Source organism: Pinus tabuliformis, chromosome X (assembly GCF_031772625.1).
Source record: "Pinus tabuliformis cultivar Carrire ecotype Pingquan chromosome X, CPIR1, whole genome shotgun sequence".
Lineage (NCBI taxonomy): Eukaryota > Viridiplantae > Streptophyta > Pinopsida > Pinales > Pinaceae > Pinus > Pinus tabuliformis.
In genome coordinates this window covers 228,264,470-228,273,533 of record NC_142308.1, presented here as the reverse complement: position 1 = coordinate 228,273,533, position 9,064 = coordinate 228,264,470, and positions in this window count along the sequence as shown.

The following is a 9,064-nucleotide window of genomic DNA, read 5'->3' as shown; positions in this document are numbered from 1 at the left end:
TAATGAACGGCCCAGATTGACTAGAAATTACTATACTTTTACAAGGCAATTTTACAACTGTTTTTAGCTTAGGGGGCGCTGCCCCCGAAACCCCCCGCCAGTGGGGGGCTCCCAAAAGTCGCTTCCGCCCCCCCCTGGACCCCCCACGGCAGCGATTATTTTATAGGCGGCGTTGCCGCCCCATTTTGAACTGGGGTCCAATATGCCGGTACTATAGAAGATAATCAGGTTCCACTCCCAACACTTGGCACAGTATGGTTATGCCTCGCAGCGTCAATCGCCTTCAACATTTCGAAGGAAACAACAACAAAGGGTTTGATTCAGGTGTTGGCAAAACTATATGAAAAACCCTCGGCCTCAAACAAGATATTTCCTATGAAACGGTTATAAAATATGAAGATGTCGGAAGGTGGATCTGTTGCAGACCATTTAAATGATTTTAATACAGTTACAAGTCAATTAATTTTTGTAGGGGTAAACTTTGATGATGAAGTTAGAGCTCTGTTATTCTTGTGCTCATTGCCAAAAATTTGGAATGGTTTAGTAATGGCCATTAGTAACTCTGTTTTTGGATCTAGTACTTTAAAGTTTGATGATGTTGTTGGTGCTATGATGTTGTTGGTGCTATCCTTAGTAAGGAAATGCGACGGAAAAGCATCGGTGAGAAATCGAGTAATGCTTTGAGTGCAGAGTCTAGCGGAAGAAGAATGGAAAGAGGAAAGAGCTCAGGATATTGCAGTAAATCAAGGAAAGGCAGATCCAAGTCCAGATCAGGGATAGTGTGCTGGAAATGCGGAAAGAAAGGACACCTAAAGAAAGACTGTAGATCTCAGAAGGGAAAAGATGGAGATGCACAACAAGAAAACAATCATGAAGCAAATGTGACAGGTGAGGTGTTACAAGATGCTTTGATTCTTTCTTTCAAAAATATTACTAATTCCTAGGTGGTAGATTCAGGGGCCTCATTCCATGCCACACATAATAAGAAATATTTTCATGACTATATTCAAGGAGATTTTGGACAAGTTCGTTTGGATGATGATAAACCCTATAAAATTGTTGGAATGGGTAAGGTCCTTGTAAAATAGCAGAATGGAAACCAATGGCTACTAATGGAGGTAAGGCATGTTCCAGATCTGAAGAAAAATCTGATTTCAACAGGGCAGTTAGACGGTGAAGGTTGTGTGACAACTTTCATAGATAAAGCTTGGAAAGTCACCAAAGGAGCCCTGGTAATAGAAAAAGGCGAAAAGGTTGGTACATTGTAATTATGCAATGGTATTTCTAACTCTGTTAATGCTTTAACTTCCAAAGGAGTAGATGCAACATTATGGCATCATAGGCTCGGACACATGAGTGAGAAGGGGATGAAGATTCTTCACTCAAGGAATTTGTTGCTGGGTTTGAAGAATGTTGATTTGGACTTTTGTGACAATTGCATTTATGGAAAACAGAAGAAAGTCAGATTTCTCAGAGTTGGGAAAGAAAAGCAGGGCGAAACATTAGAGTTTGTGCATATAGATGTATGGGGCCCTGCTCAGGTATCATCTCTTGGTGGCTTTCATTATTATGTTACTTTTATTGATGATGCAACTAGAAAAACTTGGATTTATTGTATTCAGAATAAATATGATGTATTTGATACTTTCAAGAAATGGAAAGCTTTGGTTGAGATTGAGACAGGAAAGAAATTGAAGTGTCTCATATCAGACAATGGAGGTGAATATTGCAGCAAAGAATTTGATAGGTACTGTTCAGAGCATGGAATTCACAGAGAGAAGAAAGTTCCAATAACACCAAAAGAAAATGGTGTGTCAGAAAGGATGAACAAAACAATCATGGAGCGTGCAAGGTGCATGAGATTTCATGCAGGATTGCCTTTACAATTTTGGGCAGATGCTGTAGATACTGCTATTTATCTAATAAATAGAGGGCCTTCAAGTTCCTTGGATGTAGGTATTCCAGAGGAAGCATGGACAAGTAAAAAGGTAAACTACTCCTTTTTAAAGCCTTTTGGTTGTGAGGCCTTTGTCCATATTAATAAAGAAAATAGAGCAAAGCTTGAGGCAAAATCAAAGAAATGTACCTTTATTGGATATGGTGTTAATGATTTTGGTTATCGCTTATATGATTATGAAAACCACAAAATAATTAGGAGCAGAGATGTAATATTCAATGAAAAGGTCTTGTATAAGAATCAGTTGCAGGAGAAGAAACAGGAAAAAGAAAACAAGGAATACACAGTTCTTGATGGGATCACTAAAAAAGTAAAGGTGCCTGAAAACAATAATAATCAACAACCACAACAACAGAAACCACCACAATAGTAACAGGCACCCCAAACACCTGAAAGTGGTGTTAGAAGATCTACCAGGATAAGTATACCCCCTGATCGATACTCTCCTTCATTATATTATTTATTGTTGACTGATTCTGGTGAACCCGAATGTTATGAAGAAGTAATGCAGGTTGAAAGCAGGAAGAAGTGGGAGCTAGCCATGGAAGAATAGATGGACTCCTTAATGCATAACTAGACTTGGGACTTAGTCAGGTTGCCCGCAAGTAAAACTACATTGCAGAATAAATGGGTTTACATGCTGAAGGAAGAAGACGGAGGAAAACAGAGGTACAAAGCTAGACTTGTGGTGAAGAAAGTTATTGATTTTGATGAAATATTTTCTCCTGTTTTTAAAATGACTTTAATAAGAACTATTTTAAGTCTAGTAGCAGTTGAAGATTTGCATCTTGAGTAGTTAGATGTAAAGATAGCCTTTCTCCATGGGGATTTGGAGGAAGAGATATATATGCAACAGCCACAAGGATATGAGGTAAAAGGGGAGGAGAAACTAGTGTGTAGGTTGAAGAAGAGCTTGTATGGCTTAAAACAGGCTCCAAGGCAATGGTATCTAAAATTTGACAAGTTTATGTCTAAACAAGGTTATACTAGATGTCACTTTGATCATTGTGCTTATCTGAAAAAGCAAAATGATGGCAGCTATATCATATTTTTATTGTATGTAGATGACATGCTTGTTGTAGGGTCTAACATGCAGGACATAAATGTGCTTAAAAGAAAATTGGCAAATTCATTTGCAATGAAGGATTTGGGAGCTGCAAAACAAATCCTTGGTATGAGAATAACTAGAGACAGGAAAAATTGCAAATTAACGTTATCTCAGAATGAGTACATACAAAAGGTGTTGAAAAGATTTAATATGCATAATGCAAAAGCAGTTAGTACACCTTTTGCTAGCCATTTCAAAATTAGTAAGGAGACGTGCCCAAAGACCCAAGAAGATATGGATTATTTGTCTAAAGTTCCATATGCATCAGCAGTTGGAAGCTTAATGTATGCAATGGTCTGCACAAGGCCTGATATTGCACATGCAGTGGGAGTTGTAAGCAGGTACATGAACAATCCAGGAAAAGAACATTGGATGGCAGTGAAATGGATTCTCAGATATTTGAGAGGTACCACAAATCAAGAATTATGCTTTGGTGGTTCAAACATTTCTCTATAGGGTTATGTTGATGCAGATATGGCAGGTGACAGAGATAACATGAGGAGCACTATAGGATATGTATTTACTATAGGTGGAACAACTGTTAGTTGGGTTTCAAAAATCCAAAGTGTTGTTGCACTTTCAACAACAGAAGCATAGTATGTTGATGTTACAGAGGCTAGTAAAGAAATGATCTGGTTACAAAGGTTTATGGATGAATTGGGTAAGAAGCATGATATGCGCACGTTATAAAATGATAGCCAAAGTGCCATTCATCTTGAAAAGAACTCAGCATTTCATTCCATGACTAAACACATACAGCTCAAATACCATTTCATACAATCAGTGTTGGAAGATGGAAAGTTGAAGCTAGAAAACATACACACTAGCCAAAATCCTACAGTTATGCTAACAAAGGTTATAACCAGGGAGAAACTGATAATATGCTCAGTTTCAATTGGTCTTCAAGGATGACTATGAAGATGAGGAACAAACAGGTCCAAAGAGGAGTCATTGTCCAGCAAATGAAGCAGCGGTGGAGCTGCTACAATCATTCTCCAAGTGGGAGATTGTTGGATGTGGAGCATGATTATCATCCTAATTTAGATGTCTTTGTTTCAGCCAGATGTATACCCCAGGAAGATTGTACACCCCTCCATGCGAGGGGGTGCGGGGGGGACTTTGTCCCCCCCACGGGGGTTTGGGGGGGGGCCATCCCCCCCGGCTGGGGGGTTCGGGGGCTAAAGGTCCCCCAGCAAGGGTTTCGGGGGCAGTGCCCTCGAAGCTAAAAACAAATGTAAAATTGCCTTGTAAAAGTATAGTAATTTCTAGTCAATCTGGGCTGTTCATTAGGCAGATGATCTGACAGTAGAATTATGTTTAGTTTAGGCTTTTTTTCCCTAGAAGGCAACCCCTCTCTTTGTATGAGGGTATTGTATTGAGGCTATGGAATATATGTGCATTCTTAGAGCGAGAAACAAAGAGGTGAGACTGTGAGAGAAAACATAGTCTATTACAGCAGATCTATTGAAGGTTGTGTCTCTTCATTTTGCTGGATAATAGAAAGGAAGGACTGGTTGTTCAAGGTGGGTGTAGCCCAAAATGGGTGAACCACGTATATCTGTGTCTCTTTGGTTTTATGTGTTTGTGTTTTTCCGCATATTATATGTCTTGCATTTCTCTATCATTACTTAATATTTTTCTAACAGATTTTGACTGGATGACTTCTCTTGAACATGTCGGTGACACGAAAGTGAATTGGTAGCATTGACCCAAAACAAAGCAATGGATGGTATGATAGACCAACGTTATGATAACCATCAAGCTAATAACCCAACCCAAATAGTCACGGTGATGGAGTGAAAGTGTCATGTTCAAGAGCGACCTGCTACCATAAAGTGGTTTTCCCCTTTTTCCATTTTCCCCAGTCATTATTTACCAATACCTCTTTATTTTTATCAAGCTTGAGGAGGATAACATATGCTTGTTTTATAATTTCCCCCTTCGGGCGAATCCATCGCTATTTGATGTTTTAACAAGTCTAGTGAAGACGAAAATCGGTCTTGTCTATATGGACAAGTTTGTCGCTATTTGATGTTTTTAACGAGTTTAACGACAAAGATAACTCAGTCCTTTTCATTTTTAAAGAGTTTGAAAAGGGAAAAAAGGAAAACTCTACAAGTTCTTTTTCGTAAGTTAATCTCTCAAGTTCGACAAAGTGTAAAATAATACAAGAGAGATATCGTTTACAATCTGCTAACGAGCTGCAAAGGACAAGCGCTCGACAATCTTTTCATGTTTAGAGACTCTAAAAGGTGCTTAAAGACGACTCCAAGGGGGTTCCTTTTTCGTTTTTAACAAATCTTGAAAAAGAGATAAAAGTGTGCTTTGTGGTCAAAAGTACAACTTATAATTGAGCACGTTGAATTCTACAAATCAGTTGTAAACCTGCTCAAAACATCACCAAATGGATTAAAAACCTTTGTTTCATAGGCAAAAATAGGGAAATACTAATGTTTAGTCGATTAATTAACACGAGATAAACATAAAATAAGTTTTTACCATATCATTTTTACCATTTGGAACTTACCATCCAATTTTGTGCTCTGAGCTCAGTTTTTTACCTCAAACTTCACCAGCTAATTGCGAAAGATTCTGTGGACCATTTCTTGAGCTGTCCAGACCAGGTTGGAACTAAACCTCTCTTCTTTTTTTTCAATCCATTCTTTTGTCATTTCATGCAAGTTTTAGGGTTTTTTGAGGCCCCTAGGGTTTAATTTTTTTTCCCCGGGATCAGCGCAGGCTTTCACATCGAAACCTGTGCTGAAGAGAACCCAGATAGAAGGCTATATGCTCTAAAGTGCACTATATCTATGTCTAGGCTACGCTGAGCACATTTCCCAAGTTGGTTTTAGTTGTTTACTCCAAAATTTTCCCTATTTTTTTGCATGGAATGGATCCTAATTTAGCTTATGATTGTGTTTCAGGCTTTCATCAGATCAGAATGTCGATTACATGGTGAGAAAGAGAGCATGAAGAACAAGACATGGTCACCCTAAATAACCCAGGTACAGTTGAGGCCCTCAGAAATTGTGGGTTACTCAAATACTTTAAGTTGTACGAAATGAGGCAACAAATAGAACTATTGCAGTTCCTTGTTCGTGCATGGGATCCGAAATATTAGACATTTCACATTAGGGACAAGATGGTCCCTATTACTATTGAGGATATTTAATTTCTTATCAGACTGTCGAGGCGAGGTGACCCCATCTCACTTTCTGGATTTGCCCGTGCAGGTGAATCGGTGAGAGATTACAATAGACACTTTTGTCGGCCAGGTACATAGCCTAGCAAGGATGGGAAAATAAACATCTGGGATGTAAGTGATTTTCCTTTAAGAAGGATCTTCTTTATGATCACAAAATTGGCTAGTAGTGTGACACTACATCTGGTGAACAGATCTTATATGCAGTATGCACTGGAGTGTCTAGAGCCAAAAGTTTTCAACTGGTGTGAGGCTGTACTTTCACAGCTGAAAGAACCACTAAGGTAAAAAGTGGTAAGACAAAGAATTTTTGCTATGGTTCGATCTTGATTGTTTTTTCCTTAGAGAAAATCCCATTGATGCAACCACAACATGTATCATTGGGTGTGGCTGGTCCTAGAGATCCACATATGCAGAGGTGGGTTGAATTGATGGCTCAACATGCTGGTTAGTCAACAATCATTTTCTCCCTTGCATTTTTCAGCTGGCTTGAGTGACAACATGTTGTTATTGAGAAGCATCCATACTCAGGGATGGATTATCATGGAGATCTAGATTTGATTGTACCAGTCGGAGCATAATGGGGTGTTATGGGTAAGTTGTTTGACCAAAGTGTTTTTATTTTTATTTTTCAAGTTTATACATGTTTTTTGTGTTTTTTAATGTTTCCAAGACTAAACTAAAATCATTTTTATGCATACAGATGTGGGTACTGTTCAACCTATGGTACACCAATAGGTTGCAGGTGTGCCAACACAATGAAACATCGGGAGAGAAGTTCTCTAGGACTTGGATTTGGCCAAGACCTTAGCAAAGTTGTAGGATCACATAGACGGATTAACCCTTGGTATTCTAGATATCCGAATCGAGGAGTTACCTATGACGCTGTAGCGCCACACTATTGGTGTTCCTAACCATTGGGCTAGTCTTTTACGCATGATAGCACAGGCTGTGACCTGTTACCATGAGCACCACTAGATCTACTTAGCATATTTTGTATGCATTTTTGAGTTTTCGGGTTAGATAACCAAAAGTGTCTTGGGCACAAATTTTGTAAAAACTTTAAAAACACTTATCTATTTTACTTTCAGAGTTTTTTATGGTTATATGCAATCCTATTCAACTAATGATGTGAATTGAAAATATTACATTTACATATGTTGCAAAATTCTATTTAACACGTAATTCACTAGAGAATTAGTGAATGTGTTAAGATTTATGGAAATATGTTGATATTGAATGTGTTCAAAACGTCTTTCCAAAATGCGAACTCTAAGGAACATACGAAAAATTGTTGGATTTCGAACAGTATAAATGTTTGTTAGTTGTTGTACAATGAATTGTGAGTCCAACCTAATGATGGTTCAGCAAATACCAAGTGAAATTGCATCAGAGAGTAGTTCAATCAACGCACTATGCTCAGCGATATTATTCGTCGATCGACCGATACAAATTCCATGAAAACTCACTAATTCGCCACTTGGAACGAAAATGGCCCATGCTGCAGACGACAAATTCTGCGTACTATGACTAGCACCATCGGCGTAACCAACAAAAGGTTCTGAAGACTCTGACATCTGCAACAAATGCAAAGTGGATAACTAACTAGATAAAAATCTCTAAAAGACACACACACACATGCAATTAAAGCATATCTACAGTGAGTTTTACTACACTTAAGCAAGCATAGTAACGTTTAAGGTACAACCTGTTTCGGGGCTGCGAAAATGGAATCCCATCATAATCTACTAACTCGTAGGCTCCTTTCGCCAGAACATGGTTGACAACATAAGGACCCATCCACATTGGTTCGAATTTCCCTGCTCCAAGTTTATCAGCTTCCTGATCATAAAGCAAGACTAGGTCTCCTTCTGAGAAGATACGAAGCTTGATATTTCTATCATATTACACCTTAATACATTTCTTATGCGTTTCGTTAGCTAATGCAGCATCACGAAGAGTTTCATCCAGATGGATTAATTCTAAGAAATGCACTTCTTCTTCAGGAGTGTCGGGTAGTAGGTCAATTGCGAGTTTGAGTGATGAAATTTTTCATTGTATCAATAATATTGCTTCCAAACCATACACCAACTGAAAGGATGTAAATCCAGTTTCATTTCTCACTGAGGTTCAATATGCCTGTAAGGCAAAGTACAGGATTAAGTGCCAGTTTCTTTTATGAACCCCTATCATTCTTTTCAACATCCACTTCAGGAGCTTGTTGATGGCCTCAACTTGTCCATTCGCTTGTGGATAATACAGGGTAGAACTATCATGTGACAGGCCTAACTTAGCAGTCAACTCAGCCATCATGTGATTGCGAAAATGTAACCCATAATCTGTAACTATGGCTTGTGGTACACCAAACCAGGCAACCACATGGTTAAAAAAGAAAAGAGCAGCCGTTTTGCCACTGTTGTTCAATGTTAGCATCGCCTCGACCCATTTGGTAAAATAGTCAAGGACGACTATAATACATCCATGCCACCCAACCGAGGTGGGGTTACATGTCATCAAGTCAATGCCCCATTTGGCGAATGGACCAACAACAATGACTGTATGCAATGGTGCAGGTGGTAAGCTAGTTTTTCGTTCATATATCTGGCATGCATGACAGCTTCTGACAACAATAATACAATATTTAAATATAGTTGGCTAGAAGTAACCAGCACGAAGAATCCTTTGTGCGGTCGCATATCCAAATAAGTGCCCACCATAGGCACCTGAATGGCAATCATTCAATGCTTTCTCAACCTCCTCATGTGTGAGGCACCTCCATAAAACCGTATCGATACCA